General features: G+C 56.5%; 1 protein-coding gene across 1 annotated transcript in view; it reads left to right on the top strand.

Annotated features, from left to right (window-relative positions):
- Positions 1 to 654: 654 nt before the first annotated feature.
- LOC144730824 (uncharacterized) overlaps positions 655 to 7,971 on the top strand; it is a 101,138-nt gene continuing 93,821 nt past the window's right edge. The window contains 1 exon segment of the mRNA XM_078611599.1: positions 655 to 1,531. The gene's annotated coding sequence lies outside the window, so the exon portion shown is untranslated.

Raw genomic sequence — 7,971 nt, 5'->3', positions numbered from 1 at the left:
CACCAACACCGGTGACAATTATCTGATCCGTTCCTGAGCCCTCCCCTAGGTCGACTCAGCCTCAAATGAGGACCTGGTGCGGTGCGTGAAAATATCGCCACTGGGGAGACAAAGGCGGCCGGGCGTGATGCTGGCCACCCACCCCCTCGTGTGCCGTGCCGGCCTTTCATCGGTGCTCCTCGCTAACAGCACTTTCCCCAGCAGTCTGTTAATGGTTGTGCTGTATCTGTATCAACGTGTGTGTGTGTGTTGGAGCGGTGGCGCAGTGGTTAGCGCACTGTGTTACAAATATTCAAGAGCGGTCCCTTGGCTTTTCCCCAGGCCGACTCAGCCTTCAATGAGTACCTGGCGCTGATCGGTTCTCCCTGCTGCACCCCCTGATGAAGCCGCGCTGACCTTAATCGGCGCTCGCGCGAAGCAGCGCATGCCTCTCTTATCACGCCGAATCTCGCACCTACATCTCCGTTCTGGCGCGCGCTCTCACTCCGCCATCTCCATCACTCCCTTAGCCTCTCTCCCTCGCTCGCTCTCGCTCTCTCTCTCTCTCCTATCCCATTCTTGCTCCTTCGCTTCCCCTCCCTCTCTCTTTCATCCCCCTCGCGATCCACACCCCCACTCCCAGACACCCCCTCCCTCCTTCACTCTTTCAGTCTCTCTCTCTCGTGTGTGTGTGTCTCTCTCTCCCTCTCTCTCTCTCTCCCGGCTGCACACACACACACAGAGCGTGAGCGTTCAACGGCGCCGCGAATTCATCGGCGCACCATCCTCTGGAAACATCACACACGAGCGCGCTCACTCACATCATTATCAGCGCCATCACCTACATCATCATCATCGTCGTCGTCGTCCTCCTCAACATCGCCATCATCTCAGCGCTCTACGACGGCTGACAGAGGGAGGGAGGTGTGTTATATATTTTTTAATTTATTCTCTCTCGCTTCCTTCGAACGATTTTCATTCCCTCTCGCCTCATCATCTCGCAACTCGCCCCCCTCCCCCCTGTGTCTTTTTTTATTTATTCGTCCGAGCGAGCGTGTGCGTCCGTCCGCGCTGTCGCTCTCGTCTGACCGTCTGCTCCTGCGTCGGACCACGCGCGCGCGCACACACGCGCGCGCACGTAGGTCACGAACGCACACGCAGACACGCACGCAGACACACACGCAGACACACACACGCAGACGACACACACACAGACGGCACGCGCAGACACACGCGCACGCGAGGAAGCGCTTGCAGCCTCGAATCTGTTCGTCTGTACGGCGGCTCTGACCTAGCCGCCTTCATCCCCGGGAATATTCGGAGCCGGGCTCTCTCGCTCGCTCTCTCGCTCGCGAGGAGGCGTACGGAGAGTGAGGAGAGATAGAGGAGAGAGTGGGGAGAAAGAGAGAGGAGAGAGCATCTCTCAGCGTCCAAGGCTCGGCTCGAATCCTTCAACTGCCTCGCTCGGCGACTGTTCCTCGACCGCCGTCTCCGCGCTCGCAATGCGCTGAGTGGATGCGCTGAGTGGAGCGGAGACTCGGCGGCGTGCGAGGTGAGTGAGCGGGCGAGTGAGTGGGTGAGGGAGGGAGTGGGTGAGTGAGTCAATGAGTGAGTGGGTGAGTGAGTGGGTGAGGGAGGGGGTGAGTGAATGGGTGAGGGAGGGAGTGGTGAGTGAGTGAGTGGGTGAGTGAGTGAGTGGGTGAGGGATGGAGGGGGTGAGTGAGTGGGTGAGGGAGGGAGTGGTGAGTGAGTGGGTGAGTGAGTCAGTGAGTGAGTGGGTGAGTGAGTGGGTGAGGGATGGAGGGAGGGGGTGAGTCAGTGAGTGGGTGAGTGAGTGGGTGGGTGAGGGATGGATGGTGGGAGGGAGTGGGTGAGTGAGTGCGTGAGGGATGTATGGAGGGAGTGGGTGAGTGAGTGAGTTAGTGGGTGAATGAGTGGGTGAGGGATGGAGGGAGTGGGTGAGTGAGTGGGTGAGTGAGTGGGTGAGGGATGGAGTGAGTGGGTGAGTGAGTGGGTGAGGGATGAAGAGAGTGAGTGAGTGAGTGGGTGAGTGAGTGCTTGAGAGATGGTGGGAGGGAGTGGGTGAGTGAGTGGGTGGGTGAGGGTTGGATGGAGGGAGGGAGTGGGTGAGTGAGTCAGTGTGTTAGTGGGTGAGTGAGTGAGTGAGTGGGTGAGTGAGTGAGTGAGTGGGTGAGTGAGTGGGTGAGTGAGTGAGTGGGTGAGGGATGGAGGGAGTGGGTAGGTGTGGAGTGAATAAGATGGGTAAGGAAGTGAGGGAGAGGGTGAGCTGGTGGGTGAGGGAGAGGGAAGACATGGTGGGTGAGTAGGTGAGTCAACGTGTGGGTGGAGGAATAGACGAGGGAGTGGATAGGTGGGCGGGAGGTGGGGGGTGAGTTTGTGGGTGAGCAGGTGCGTGAGGGAAAGGGAGAAGGAGTGGATGAGTGAGTAAACGAATGAGTGGGTGATTGAGTAAACGAATGAGTGGGTGAGTGAGTAAACTAATGAGTGGGTGAGTGAGTAAACGAATGAGTGGGTGAGTGAGTAGACTGAGGGAGTGAGTGAGCAGGAGACAGCAGAGCTTGCGAGAGAGTGAGTTAAGTAAGAGGGTGAGTGAGTGAGCGGTGAGTGTGAGAATTGGCGAGTAGGTGAGTGAGTGGGTGGGTGAGCGGGTGAGCGAACGGGCAGACAGGTGAGTGAACGGGGCGAGCTGGTGAGCGACCACGAGAGGGTGAGTGAGACGGTAGGTAGTTGGGTGGGTGAGTAAGTGAGTGGGCGAGTAAGTGAGTGGGTAAGTGAGTGGGTGAGTAAGTGAGTGGGTGAGTGAGTAGGTGAGTGAGTTGGTGAGGGATGGAGTGAGTGTGTGGGTGAGTGAGTGAGTGAGGAATGGATAGAGGGAGTGGGTGAGTGAGTGAGTGGGTGAGGGATGGAGTGAGTGTGTGGGTGAGTGAGTGAGTGAGTGGGTGGGTGAGTGAGTGGGTGAGGTATGGATAGAGGGAGTGGGTGAGTGAGTGAGTGAGTGGGCGAGTAAGTGAGTGAGTGTGCGAGAAGGTGAGCGATTGCTTGGGCGGGTGAGCGGCTGACCGTCTGTACTGTCGAGACGGTGAGCGAGTAGGTGAGCGAATGAGGAGGTGAGTGAGTTCGCGGGCAATCAAGCGGCAGAGTGAGTGAGCGGGTGAGTGAGCGGGAGAGTCAATGAGTGGGTGGGCGACCCAGCGAGTTTGCGGGAAGACGGAAGGGGTGAGCGAGCGGGTGAGTGTGGGTGAGTGTGGATGAGTGGTCGAGTGAACGGCACAGAGGTACGAGGGAGAAAGGCTGGCTGCTTCTGCTGCTGTTTGTTTGAGATACTCTGTCATTGCGCCAATGCTGCTATTGCTGATGCTGCTGATGATGCTGCTGCTGCTGATGATGCTGCTGATGCTGCTGCTGATGATGCTGTTTGCTCGAGAATCTCTGTCATTGTGCCAATGCTGCTATTGCTGATGCTGCTGATTATGCTGCTGCTGATGATGATGCTGATGATGATGCTGCTGATGCTGCTGCTGATGATGCTGTTTGCTCGAGATACTCTGTCATTGCGCCAATGCTGCTATTGCTGAAGCTGCTGCTGCTGATGTTGCTGATGATGATGCTGATGATGATGCTGCTGATGATGCTGCTGCTGCTAATGAGCAGCGCTCCCCCCTCCCCCCCCCCGAGTGATGGAGTACATGAGTGGGGGAGAGTGAGGGGAGAGTGTGGAGAGAGAGTGAGGGGAGAGTGAGGGGAGAGTGTGGAGAGAGAGTGAGGGGAGAGTGAGGGGAGAGTGAGGGGAGAGTGAGGGGAGAGTGTGGAGAGAGAGTGAGGGGAGAGTGAGGGGAGAGTGTGGAGAGAGAGTGAGGGGAGAGTGAGGGGAGAGTGTGGAGAGAGAGTGAGGGGAGAGTGAGGGGAGAGTGAGGGGAGAGTGTGGAGAGAGAGTGAGGGGAGAGTGAGGGGAGAGTGTGGAGAGAGAGTGAGGGGAGAGTGAGGGGAGAGTGTGGAGAGAGAGTGAGGGGGAGAGTGAGGGGAGAGTGTCGAGAGAAAGTGAGGGGAGAGTGTGACTGGGGGAGAGTGAGGGGAGAGTGTGAGGGGGGAGAGTGAGAGGGGGGAGAGTGAGAGGAGAGTGTGGGGAGGGAGTGAGGGGAGAGAGTGGAGAGAGAGTGAGGGGAGAGTGTGGGGAGAGTGAGGGGAGAGTGTGGGGAGAGAGTGAGGGGGAGAGTGAGGGGAGAGTGTGGGGAGAGAGTGAGGGGAGAGGGTGACTGGGGGAGAGTGAGGGGAGAGTGTGGGGAGAGAGTGAGGGGTGAGAGTGAGGGGAGAGTGAGGGGAGAGTGTTACTGGGGGAGAGTGAGGGGAGAGTGTGGGGAGGGAGTGAGGGGAGAGAGTGGAGAGAGAGTGAGGGGAGAGTGTGGGGAGAGTGAGGGGAGAGTGTGGGGAGAGAGTGAGGGGGGAGAGTGAGGGGAGAGTGTGGGGAGAGAGTGAGGGGAGAGGGTGACTGGGGGAGAGTGAGGGGAGAGTGTGGGGAGAGAGTGAGGGGTGAGAGTGAGGGGAGAGTGAGGGGAGAGTGTTACTGGGGGAGAGTGAGGGGAGAGTGTGGAGAGAGAGTGAGGGGAGAGAGTGGGGGGAGAGTGAGGGGAGAGTGTGCAGGTAGAGACAAGAGGAGAGAGAGAGGGAGAGAGAGAGCGTGTTAATCGGAGATTATTATGGGAGAGTGTGAGGGTTAGGGAGAGCGGCGGAGTACGTCACTCGGGGAGAGTGTTCATTGGAGAGTGTTAATCGGAGAGTGTTACAGAAGAGAGAGAGAGAGCGCTCACACAGAGCCAGCCACGAGCGCGGCGCCTTCATAGCGAGGGTTCATAATGGCCAATTCATGTCCATGATAATTAAGATTATTTCGTATCGTAATTGATGGTGATATTGATGTCGATGATGATGTTGTTGTTGAACGTGCCACTGATGATGGTGGTTGTTGTTATTACGGAAGTCCTGCTGCTGCTGATGATGGTTGTTATTATCATGACGAGAGTCTTGCTGATGAGGATGAGTTCCGATGATGATGATGATGATTCAGTCGTTTTCAATTCTCTACATTTAACCAATGAGGACTGATACTGCTGCTGCTGATGATGGGAGCGCGGCTGATGATGGTGATAAACCTCTGTACGTGGGATGGGAACAATTTACATTCCGGGCGCTAACTCACACGCTCACGTCTTCACCCTCAAATGCAAGTGCCTCGCATACATACCCAGTTGGACCAACGTTGGTTGACGTTGGACGAACGTTGCGCAAACGTTGGTTGACGTCGCACCAACGTTAGGCAACGTCAAGGTGATGATTTCCCGCTCAAAAGAGCGATGAAGCCAGTGGTGCCAATTCCACGTTCCTGCGGCGAGGGCGACTCTCATCGACCACTGCTGCTGCTGCCCTCTGCTCCCCGTGGCATCGACGCCGAGGGATGATGGGCTGAGTCAAGCGCCCGCCGCGACTCTGCACTTGTGCCAAATATAATCATGAAGACACCCCCCCCCCCCATCCGTGTGGCCTGTACAGATTGTTTGGGCAAGCACCACGCCCGGCCGGCCGCCTTTGTCTCCCCCAGCGGTGATATTTTCACCGCACTCGCGTCGTTCCGTGATTTATTTAAGCCCGAGTCTACCCAACGGGGGAGAGAATCCCAAGACCGGAGCCAATAATCACTCGCCACCGATGGCAGTTTTCGCCGTAGGCCGGCAATCGAACGAAGGTGGACGGGTTTTCTCTCGCGCCGTGCAACGCTAACCACTGCGCCACCGCTCCTCCCGTGTAACACTCACGTAGCCCGCGGCGCGTGATGCCACTTGTTACAGATTCCGCGTGGGCTCCCGTCTCTCATTGTCGAAGAACACGCCACCGTCACGGACCCGATATTAACAACGAGGGCATCTCACGCGCACACGCAGCTGCTCTTAGCAGCCTGTGGAGGTGGTGGTCTGGACAAGGCTGAGAGATGCTTTTGTACGTTCGCAATGCGCACTCAACCTGCGAGTGGCGTTTGTTCGTGGGGGAGCGGTGGCGCAGCGGTTAGCGTGCACTGCGCCACGAAACCGGCGACCCGTGTCAGATTCCCGCTCAGGCTCGATAACGGTGCCAGCGGACATCTCAATCGGGATTGGGCCTCTTCTGGATCGACTCAGCCTTAAATGAGTACGTGGCGCGGTGGGTGAAACCGCTGACTCCCAATAAGTGGGAGCTCGTTGTCCTGCAGACATCCGTGCTGTCGACGCCTTGAGCTGCACTCTCGTTCACCACACTCGATATGTACATTCACATTGTGTTCTACAGACTCGCGCAGAGACCCATAGACTCACACAGAGATCCATAGACTCACGTAGAGACCCATAGACTCACACAGAGACCCATAGCCTCACACAGAGACCCGTAGACTCACGTAGAGACCCATAAACTCACATGGAGACCCATAGACTCACGTAGAGACCCATAGACTCACATGGAGACCCATAGACCCACATAGAAACCCATAGACTCACATGGAGATCCATAGCCTCACATAGAGACCCATAGACTCACATGGAGACCCATAGCCTCACACAGAGACCCATAGACTCACACAGAGACCCATAGCCTCACACAGAGACCCATAGACTCAAACAGAGACCCATATACTCACACAGAGACCCATAGACTCACACAGAGACCCATAGCCTCACACAGAGACCCATAGACTCAAACAGAGACCCATATACTCACACAGAGACCCATAGACTCAAACAGAGACCCATAGCCTCACACAGAGACCCATAGACTCAAACAGAGACCCATATACTCACACAGAGACCCATAGACTGACACAGAGATCCATAGTCAAACATAGAGACCCATAGCCCCACACAGAGACCCATAGACTCACACAGAGACCCATAGACTCACACAGAGACCCATAGCCTCACACAGAGACCCATAGGCTCACACAGAGACCCATAGCCTCACACAAAGACCCATAGCCTCACACAGAGACCCATAGCCTCACACAGAGACCCATAGTCTCACACAGAGACCCATAGTCTCACACAGAGACCCATAGCCTCAGACAGAGACCCATAGCCTCACACAGAGACCCATAGTCTCACACAGAGACCCATAATCTCACACAGAGACCCATAGCCTCACACAGAGACCCATAGTCTCACACAGAGACCCATAGGCTCACACAGAGACCTACTGTAGACGCTGTAGCGCGCTGGCTGTGGTTCCACGGTCTGTGCGAGACGATCGTGCTCACAGCACCACCACCACTGCCATCGTCCACTAACACCAGGGCGCAGCCACTGCTGACTCTGACCACGAAGCGGTACCAATTTTGACGACCCCAGAGGAGATGATTGGTTGAGTCGATCTCCCACCGAGCCTGTCCGTCGCAAAAAAAACTCATCCATCGATCGCGAGCCGACGATTTTGTCTGAAAATTTTGTCTGCAAATTCGCCTCCGACTTGGCTGTGATTCGATTTTGTCCTAGGGGCATTGTTTGCTTCCTTTGTCCAGCTGAAGGAGTTCAGAAAGGGGTGGGGGAGCAATTGGGAGAGGGGGTGAGGTGGGTGGGTGCTGTGACTTTGACCCTAACCCCCCCCCCCTCCTTGTACCCATGTATGCCCTCTACACTCGTGCCCATTTAGTCCGTGGTTTAATCCGTCTCTGAGTGAGATGTTTCCAGCGATAACCCGCGAGCACACTAGCTGTTGGGTGATCGCGGGAGCGGTACAAGTGTGTGTGTGTCTGTGTGTATGTGTCTGTGTGTGTGGCTGTGTGTGTGTGGCTGTGTGTGTGTGTCCGTGTTGTGTGTGTCCGTGTGTGTGTGTCTGTGTGTGGGGAGCGGTAGGGGAGCGGTAGTGTAGTGGTTAGCGCGCTGCACTACGAACCTGACGACCCGGGTTCGATTCCCGCTCACGGCAAAACACCAGTGACGATTATCTGAACCGGTC

Source organism: Lampetra planeri, chromosome 37 (genome assembly GCF_965212315.1).
Source record: "Lampetra planeri chromosome 37, kcLamPlan1.2.h2, whole genome shotgun sequence".
Taxonomy (NCBI): Eukaryota; Metazoa; Chordata; class Hyperoartia; order Petromyzontiformes; family Petromyzontidae; genus Lampetra; species Lampetra planeri.
Note: the sequence above shows the minus strand (reverse complement) of the source record. Positions and strands in the feature narration are given on the sequence as shown.